General features: G+C 40.5%; 2 pseudogenes; one reads left to right on the forward strand and one right to left on the reverse strand.

Moving 5' to 3' along the window:
• Nucleotides 1-1,664: 1,664 nt before the first annotated feature.
• On the reverse strand, nt 1,665-2,027 carry LOC149253962 (13-hydroxylupanine O-tigloyltransferase pseudogene; annotated as a pseudogene).
• Nucleotides 2,028-2,124: 97 nt separating this feature from the next.
• LOC149253963 (glucan endo-1,3-beta-glucosidase 14 pseudogene) lies at nt 2,125-9,742 on the forward strand (annotated as a pseudogene).
• Nucleotides 9,743-9,956: the final 214 nt, after the last annotated feature.

Genomic DNA, 9,956 nt, shown 5'->3' on the forward strand with positions numbered 1-9,956 from the left:
AACTGAAACAAGAAATACTGAAAGAACGTTTACAATTTCATCACACAACTGAGGCGGAATAATGTCAAGGAGATGAGGTCTACAGCAAATACAATAACCAGCAAGCAATCAGCCAAAAACAAGTGCAAACAGGGCCAAGACACAAAGGAAGAGCCGAGCTAGACTAAGGCCAACTGGACCAGCGCAGGCACTAGTTCACCAGTTTCACTCTCAGCGCAGTTCCCGAAGGGACTACCTGCGCTGTAATGCAGACTGCCAGTGGACAGCCTGCACTGACTTACGAGAGTTACGTCTGCTAAGAATTCCGGGTCATAAAAAGCTCAAAAATGTACTGTTTTGACTGAAATAAAATGCTATGGGTTAAGTACAGGCTAAGGGATGATCAAGAGGATAAAGATCTATCACTAAGAGTAAGGATTCATCTGTAGATTAGCTCTTTAAATCTTGAATTTGCTCAGCAAAGGAGCAAGAGTAGCAAAACCCTCTACTTCGCTTTTGATAGAGTCAAAAGCTTTTCGATTCGGTACTCCTTTCTTCAAGAAATGAATAGCAAAATACTACAACAACAAGATACTAGGATCTCCCTAGCGGAGTCGCCAGTTTGTTGTGGGGAAAAGTATCCGATGCGGATGACACTAACCCTTTCTAAAGGTGACAGACTTTAGCAACAACTGAATGACAAAGTTTTCATGTTCATCTTTATGAAAGCACAGAGAGAATGGAAATAGGGTCAACCAACCTGGTGTCTTGTGCTTAGTCGATCCTTGTCCTTCTCTCTTTGTATCCGATTCCCAGCTCTTTGCTCTCCAAGCCGATCCAGCTACACACAGAATCTGCACAACAAAAGGGAGCAAACTACGAGATACAAGCAATCATAACTGAAGCATGGATTAGGTTGCATCAAATACACATGTAAACACAAAAGCATCTATGTAAAACAAGTATATAGAAGAACACGCAAACTTTATTGATAGAAAGTAATAGGGTTCCAGAGGAAGTTACAACCAATGATGTTGGCTCCAATCCAGCAGCACCTCCTCGGCAGCAAGAACTCTCTTCTTCACCTCTAGTAAAACAATCACCCAATAATCCTGGCAGTATACCAACAGCACCTCCTTGCTTATACAAAATTCCAGCCCCCTTAGACCTCATAGAAGAGCTCTATATATAGGAGGGAAGAGGAAAGGATGAGTCAGCTGGAGGCTGGCATATAGCTGACTAGTGTCCTCTCCATCTTCAGTTAATCTTCAGTTCCTGTGTCCACTTGGAGATCCTTGCTTACACATGGTGATCAAGTACCTCTTACTCATCACAGGGCGAATCTCATGACCCAAGTGTCAGTTTGGAAGCTTCCTGGGCAACTGACACCTTGCAGGATGACTGTGCCACTTGGCCAATCTCGCCCAGCGCAGGTAGCCTTCATTGTTTTTGACTTCCAGCGCAGGTACAGAGTGGGACAGTTGCAATACAGCGCAGAAGCTCAGTTAAGCAGCTGACATGATCCAAAATAAGCCTGTTCTGAAGTGTTTTCAGGTGGAGAACTGATTGGAAGTGCTGTTGATTGATGACCTTGTTCTTTTAGGGGTAAGAACAACATGTTTAGGGACTGAGGATCCCTGTAATTATCGACATTCCCTGCTCCTTGACGCGAGGCACAAAAATGTCTATAACAAGGGCAGGTGCAGGTCTTTGAATTCCTCCATGGAAACATCGTCATCAGCTTCTACAAACAACACGCCTTCGCTGGTGGATTTCACGAGGAGCTTATCGAAGGGCGCTTCTCTCAATCTTCCGGAAAAAGGATAGTAAAATACCAAAACCTTCACCAACGCTTCTCTGATAAGTTTGGTGGTATCCTCACTTTTTTTCGACGGATTGAAGCGATAGAATTGGACAACGGGAATATGAAATATGACAGACAGTTGATCATCTATATTGGAAAGGTATAGCAACCCTTTTGGAGTAGGCAGGGAAGGAACGACGAGGACAGATGGCTTTCTGGCGACCTTGATGTTCAGAGCAACCATGAAAACAAAGGTATCAAGAATCAATGAAAACTATGACGCAAACACGCAATCGAAGATAAACAGAGCAGGATGTAGTGCGTTGCATACTTATTTCGAGATGGGGAAGATGACGAAGCGAGCGTTTGGTGAGATATATATAAATTGAAGCCTTTTCTCAGGTGATGTGACCAGTACAACATGGTCTCATATGTTTACCATTTTGGAACAAGGTTTTTGTTGGGTTGTGTTATATTCTTTCCACGTAGTTAATAGGGGGTTTGAAGGGCACCCGTAACCCCACTTTATGGGGTCCGGGGCAGCGCTCCGGAATTTTTTTGTTTTGGACCATATGTTAGGTTGGGCGGACCCACCTATGGTTTTGTGCATGATTTTCGCACATGTTTTTGGACGCGATGGTTTTCGGTCCATGGTATTGGATGCAATTATTTTCGGTCCATGGTATTGGATGCTTCGGCATGTGTAAATATGTATTGTAACATTGAAAGGAACATAATGAAAAATCAAGCTGGTAGTCCCAGTTTTGGGATCCAGGGAAAAATCTTTGTGCATATGTGTTTTATGGGTTATGCTCTCACATTGTTTATTTTCTTTGTTTAAGAATTCGTATGCAGGTAATTTCTGTACAGGGTTAAAACCTACATTTGGTATCAGAGTTGTTTTGGCTTCAAGGGGACGCATTTTTTGCTTAGGGGTTTCGCTCGGGCCTGTGGTAGACCCTGTTCAGTGGGAGATCTGCGAGATCGATTCTGGTGGTGAAAGAAGATGGCGAGCAGTGGAAAGATAGAGATTGAGAAGTTCAATGGTCATAATTTTGAGTTGTGGAAACTCAAGATGGAGGATCTGTTGGTGGATAAAGATGAGTGGATCGCGGTAGATCCGGTTACTAAACCATTGGGAGTGACCGATGAAGAATGGAAGAAGTTGGATCGGAAGGCAAAGAGCACAATACGATTGTGTGTCTCGGATTCAGTATTGTTGAGTGTATCAGGGGAAGCTACGGCAAAGGCTTTGTGGGTCAAGTTAGGGACTTTGTACCAATCTAAGTCTCTGGTGAATAAACTGTTCCTGCGAAAAAAGTTGTATAACCTGAGGATGAAAGATGGAGACTCGGTGATAGAGCATCTGAATGCGTTTAATACTGTGGTAAGTCAGTTATTATCTATTGATATTAAAATTTCAGATGAAGATAAGTGCATCAGTCTGTTGTGTTCTCTACCAGATTCGTGGGATAGTCTGGTTATTGCAATAGGTAGCAATGCAACTGCTTTGCAGTTTGATGAAATAGTCTCAGCCTTGCTGATGGAGGAGATGAGACGGAAAAATATGGACAACCAGAATGGTGATGCCTTGTCTGTACGAGGACGGTCCCAGAACAAAAACAAAAATAAGTCATCGAGTGGGAGATCTAAATCTAGAGGGAGATCTAAATCTCCAGGAAAACCTACAAAGGTGGTGTGCTGGAAATGCGGAAAGGAAGGGCACTTCAAAAGGGATTGTAAATCTAAAGCTCCTGATAAAGGAAAGGGATTTGATGATGCTCCTTCTGCAGAGGCGAAAACCACTTCAGATGAAGGTGGGGATGTGTACTTGACTTCCTCAAGTACACATGTAGATCATGATGCATGGTTGATTGACTCAGGTGCATCCTTTCACTTCACTCCCCATAGAGAGTGGTTCTGCGAGTATGAGAAATACAATGGTGGTGACGTCTTCTCAGGAGATGATAGGAAGGCTAGAATCATTGGTCGGGGAAAAGTAAAGTTGAAGTTGCAAGGTGGAAGGGTTAGAACACTTCCGGGTGTTCTACATATTCCCGCATTGGCCAGAAATCTGATTTCTGTATGCAAGTTGGATGATGCAGGTGTAAAGACAGTGTTCGAGAAAGATACCTGCAAGATGGTTCGAGGAGCACTGATATTAATGCGGGGAGTTCGGATTGGAACTCTGTACAAGCTGCAAGGTAGCACTGTTGTTGATGGGTGAAATAGTTCTATGGTTCCTGAAAATGGAGTAGAGAATCTAGTGGTCTCTCGAGAGAAGACCATGTTGTGGCATCAAAGGCTTGGACATATTGGAGAGAAGGGCCTTCGAATACTTCATGGTAAAGGTATGGTAGAAGGTATGAATAATAGCTCTCTGGATTTTGATTTCTGTGAAAATTGTGTATATGGGAAGCAGAATCGGGTGAGTTTCCCCTCTGGAGGTAAGAGGACGAAACAGATATTAGAGCTTGTGCACAGTGATGTGTTTGGACCTGTGAAGGTTCCATCACTGGGTAAGTTTGTGTACTATGTATCATTCATAGATGACTTCTCAAGGAATACATGGATATATTTTCTTAAGAAGAAATCTGAAGTCTTTGACAGGTTTAAAAAATTTAAGGCTCTAGTGGAAAATCATACAGAGAAGAAGATAAAGGTGATGATGACAGATAATGGTGGAGAATTTTGCAGCAAGGAATTTGAAGAATTTTGTAAGAAGTGTGGTATAGCACGGCAAAAGACTACTCCATATACACCTCAGCAAAATGGAGTCGCAGAAAGAATGAACAAGACGTTAATGGAAAGGGCAAGAAGCATGCTCAATGGTGCCGGGTTAGGACAGGAATTTTGGGCAGAGGCGGTGGATACTGCATGTTACCTGATCAACAGATCACCTTCATCAGCGTTGGAGGATAAGACTCTACAAGAAGTATGGACTGGTAAGAAACCCTCTCTTTCACATCTAAGGGTATTTGGATGTGATGCATATGTACATGTTCCAAAGGAGAAACGAACCAAGTTGGATAGTAAATCTGAAAAGTGCATCTTTATCGGGTATAAGGATGGTTTAAAGGGTTATAAGCTTTGGAACCCAGTCACACGGAAGGTTGTGTACAGCCAAGATGTGTTGTTCAGAGAGGTAAAAGATGTTATTCAACATGAAGTCCAACCAAAGGAACCTGAGAAGATAGAGTTTGAGCCAAAGGAAGAAGAATCAGACTCTGCAGCAGAGGAGGAATTAGAAGATGAAGAGCCACAAACTCCGGCTATGAGAAGATCAGTTCGAGAAAGAAGGCAGCCAGAAAGGCATATTCCATCTGCTTTCAGTTCAAATTTTGCTTTGTCTGTTACTGATACTGATCCCAGAACTGTGAAGGAAGCAGTGGATTCAAAGGATGGAAAACTCTGGAAAGAGGCCATGGTCGATGAAATGGCATCTTTGAACAAAAATGAGGCTTGGGATCTGGTGGAGTTGCTGGCTGGAAGGAAACCCATTGGCAGCAAATGGATGTTCAAGAAGAAGACAAATGCAGAAGGAAAGGTGGAGAAATACAAAGCTCGATTGGTAGCAAAAGGTTATTCCCAGGTGTCGGGAATTGATTTTGGTGATATTTTTTCTCCTGCTGCCAAGGTAACTTCTATTAGATTACTTTTATCTGTTGTTGCTGCTTTTGATTTTGAGGTAGAACAGATGGATGTGAAGAGAGCATTTCTTCACGGGGATTTGGAAGAGGAAATCTACATGAAGCAACCTGAAGGCTTTGCGGTGAAGGGTAAGAAAGAACTGGTATGCAAGTTAAAGAAGTCTCTGTATGGGTTAAAACAGTCACCAAGGATGTGGTATCAGAAATTTGATACATTTATACGGGGACTTGGCTTCACCAGAAGCAAAGCAGATCATTGTGTGTATTTTAAATTAATTGGTGACCGTATTATTTATCTGGTCTTGTATGTGGATGATATGTTGCTGGTTGGAAATGACAAAGAAATTATCCAGGATTTGAAGACCCAATTGTCCTCCAAATTCGACATGAAAGATCTTGGTGCTGCAAACTATATTTTGGGCATGGAAATTAAAAGAGATCGGTCAAAGAGGAAGCTCTGGTTAAACCAGAGGAAGTATGTCGAGACAATACTCCAGAGGTTTAATATGCAGGATAGTAAATCGGTGAAGGTTCCTATTCCTGTAGGTGTGAGGTTATCTACTGAAAAGTGTCCCAAGACACAAGAAGAGGAAGAGGACATGTCTCGTGTTCCATATGCAAGTGCAGTGGGTAGCCTGATGTATGCAATGGTCTGTACTAGACCAGACATTGCACATGCAGTGGGATTATTGAGCAGGTTTATGTCAAAACCTGGGAAGGAGCACTGGATAGCAGTGAAGCGGGTTTTCAGGTATTTGCGTGGCACTAGTGATTATGGTTTGTGCTACCAAGGAAGACCAGGATTGGACAGAGTTTTGGATATTCATGGCTTTGTTGATGCAGACTCGGCTGGAGATCTGGATTAGAGAAGATCTACAAGTGGGTATGTGTTTAACCTATTTGGAGGTGCAGTCAATTGGATGAGTAAGAAACAATCTGTAGTGGCAGCCACTCATGCAAGCAAGGAAGTAGTTTGGTTGCAGAGATTGTGCTCAAGTATGGGGTTAGTACAGGGAGCTATAAGAATAGACTGTGACAGCCAAAGTGCAATTTTCTTGGCAAAGAACCCTGCTTATCATTCAAAGACAAAGCACATTGATGTTCAGTATCAATTTGTGAGGGATATGATAGAAGACAGAAAGGTGTTGCTGGTAAAGGTGGACACTTTGAATAATACTGCAGATGCATTGACAAAATCTGTGAGCTCTGAGAAGTTCTCTTGGTGTAGAGAAGCAATGGGAATCTCAGGGCTGAAAAAATGACTAAGCTCTCATGTGGCCCCCTGTGGAAAGAAAACAACAAGTGGGAGATTGTTGGGTTGTGTTATATTCTGTCCACGTAGTTAATAGGGGGTTTGAAGGGCATGCAAAGGACCTCCCATCCCCATGGGAGATGACTCACCTATTGAGGTCACCGGAAAAGGTAGAGTGGAACTTTTACACGAAATCTTTGAAGATTTGCTTCATGTTCCAAAACTTTCGGTAAATCTGCTTTCAGTTTATCAGATCACTCATTCCGGCATCGGAAAGAGAGTGGAATTCACTCTAGATGCAATGAACATATATGACCTACAGAGCATCTCCAAAATTGCAACCAGTGAGGTAAACAATGTTGGGTTGTGTTATATTCTTTCCACGTAGTTAATAGGGGGTTTGAAGGGCACCCGTAACCCCACTTTATGGGGTCTGGGGAAGCGCCCCAGAAAATTTTGGTTTTGGACCATATGTTAGGTTGGGTGGACCCACCTATGGTTTTGTGCATGATTTTCGCACATGTTTTTTGGACGCGATGGTTTTCGGTCCATGGTATTGGATGCTTCGGCATGTATAAATATGTATTGTAACATTGAAAGGAACATAATGAAAAATCAAGCTGGTAGTCCCGGTTTTGGGATCCAGGGAAAAATCTCTATGCATATGTGTTTTATGGGTTATGCTCTCGCATTGTTTATTTTCTTTGTTTAAGAATTCGTATGCAAGTAATTTTTATACAGGGTTAAAACCTACAGTTTTTAAAATTGTAATTTAATTATTAATAATTTTATTGATACCATTGTTTTTAATTTTATAATAGAGTTTTTAAAATTTCAATTTAAATATTAATATTTATTAAGTAGGGATTTAATTTTTATTAAAGGTTTTAGAATGTTTGTAATAATATGGGGTGGATTAGACAATATCTTGGTCTCGGATTTAAAAGAAAATTTAAGAAAAAGAAGTTGGTATGGCGTAATGTACAAATATATCAAGAATGGATCATTCTAAGCCAATAAGGGTAGTAGTCTAAAGGTGCATTGAAGGTATCACGATTGTATCTTTGTTCAAGATGGATTGTCATAGACTGCATTTATATAAAACTCTACTAGTTGTTGCTTATATTTCGATTCTTTTGATTTCAACAGGTAATAAATCGATCTAAGAACTTCATTATCCATTGAATATATATACAAACTCTGTGTTTTGAAGCATCAGTGGCTACATGTTGTGTTAATGTGGGTTTCTGAAATTTGAAGGGTTCCTGCATCAATTAAAGCCAAAAATTGGGTTAATGTGGGTTATGGTTGCATGTTTTTTGGTATTTCACATTGCAGGGGAAAATGAGTCGAAGGAATCATCACAACCAAACACTGGAATTGGTGTAAACTATGGAACAAAAAGGAATAAATTTCCATCACCGAAGCAGGTAGCCAAGATGCTTGGAAACATGATTGTCAATAGATTCAAGATCTACAACTCATATTCCTCTATACTGTAAGCATTTTCCAACACAGGCATTGCAGTTGTTGTGGGTCTTGAGAATGAGAAAGTCCATAGGATAAGTGAAAGTCCAACTACAAGCTAAGCTTGGGTGGCTTAGAGGATTTCTCCTTATTACCCTTCAACCTTAATATTTATGATAACCGTAGGGAATGAGGTCCTTACAAATAATTATGGGTCATTAGACTCTGAACTAGTGCTTGCAATACAGAACATTCATTCTAGTTTGGTTTCCTTACACTTGGATGACAATATTAAGGTATCTACTCCACACCATATGGCTATCCTTTCAAGTTCCTTTCCTCCTTCGGCCTCCACATTTGCTACTAGTTTGCTACCAATTATGAATCCTCCCCTCCAATTCTTGGATGATATAGGTGTTCTATTCATGTTGAATTCATATCCTTATTTTGCAAACAAAGATAATCCCAAAGAAGTTTCAATGGACTATGTGATGTTTGGGTAGTCTTTAGTTTCAGATCCAAAAGGGTTCACCTATAACAATATGCTAGATGCTCAAATTCATTCGATTTACTTTGTCATGGTTGTGTTGGTTCACAATGGCACTATCCCTGTAACTGTCTCTGAGACTAGTTGGCCTTCCAAAGGAGACCCAGATGATATAGGATTGAATCCTAAGAATGCTAGAAATTATAACACCAGAGTCATCAAACATGTTACTTCCAATGAAGGAACTCCAATGAGGCCTATAGAGTCATAGATACCTTTATTTTTGCACTTTTTAATGAGAACCATAAACTAGGGCCAACCACTGAGAGGAACTTTGGGCTGCTAAACCCGGATGGTTCAAAATTATATGATGTAGATTTGAGTTGTGGTTGGTTTGCATCTCCTCCTCCACCATATTTTCCTCCTGCAATCCCACCACCTAACATGATTTATTTATTCTCAAGACCACCAAAAGGTTCAAGGGGAGGCCTTGGCAGTGTTTTTTATTGCATTGCCAAACCAAGTTCTGATCCATCTGTTCTTCAAGAGTCTTTTGATTTTTCTTGTGGGATGGGTAGTGAAAATCGTGCTTCAATTCATCAAGGTGGACCTTACTATAATCCAAATATTGTTCATGCCCGTGCTTCATATACAATGAATAGTTATTATCAGATTCAGAGTAGAAACTACTAGAATTGTAATTTCAAAGGCACTAGTATGGTCACATTTACCGATCCAGGTAAGGATTATTCCACTCATTTTCTCTTCTAGGGAATGTCTTCCGTTAATTTTTCCTTTTTTTTTGGCTACTTGAAAATTATGATGCATTATTTGTTTTTGTGCCTCATACTTAATATGATTCCATACATTAAATTTCCATATATTGGGAATTGGACATGGAAGTATTCTTCTATATTCCAATTTATGCACCATAATCACCCTCATAATGTATAGTTCAAATTTTTAAACCAAAATCGCCATGAAGATACCAGTGTGCCAGTCACTAAAATTTCAATATAAACTATTAAAATGAGGGCCTGACTGGTTAAATCATGTGTTGTTTTGGTTCATGCTATGGATCTTGTCACTATCCTCAAGAATGAGCATCCAATAAAATTGGCAAGTTGCTTTCAGTAACTCAATCTCATCCATTCCTCTTGGATATCAAATATTGTAAAAGCCAATCCTTTTTCCAAAACATTGATCTGATTGTAATACCCATTATCTGAATCAGTTGCTCGTTGTGATGGTGTACTTACAAATGATTTTGGAACCCTGAGGAATTTTAGCAGGTTATCCAAAATGTGATTTAAACTT

Source organism: Pinus tabuliformis, chromosome 7, assembly GCF_031772625.1.
Source record: "Pinus tabuliformis cultivar Carrire ecotype Pingquan chromosome 7, CPIR1, whole genome shotgun sequence".
Classification (NCBI taxonomy): Eukaryota; Viridiplantae; Streptophyta; class Pinopsida; order Pinales; family Pinaceae; genus Pinus; species Pinus tabuliformis.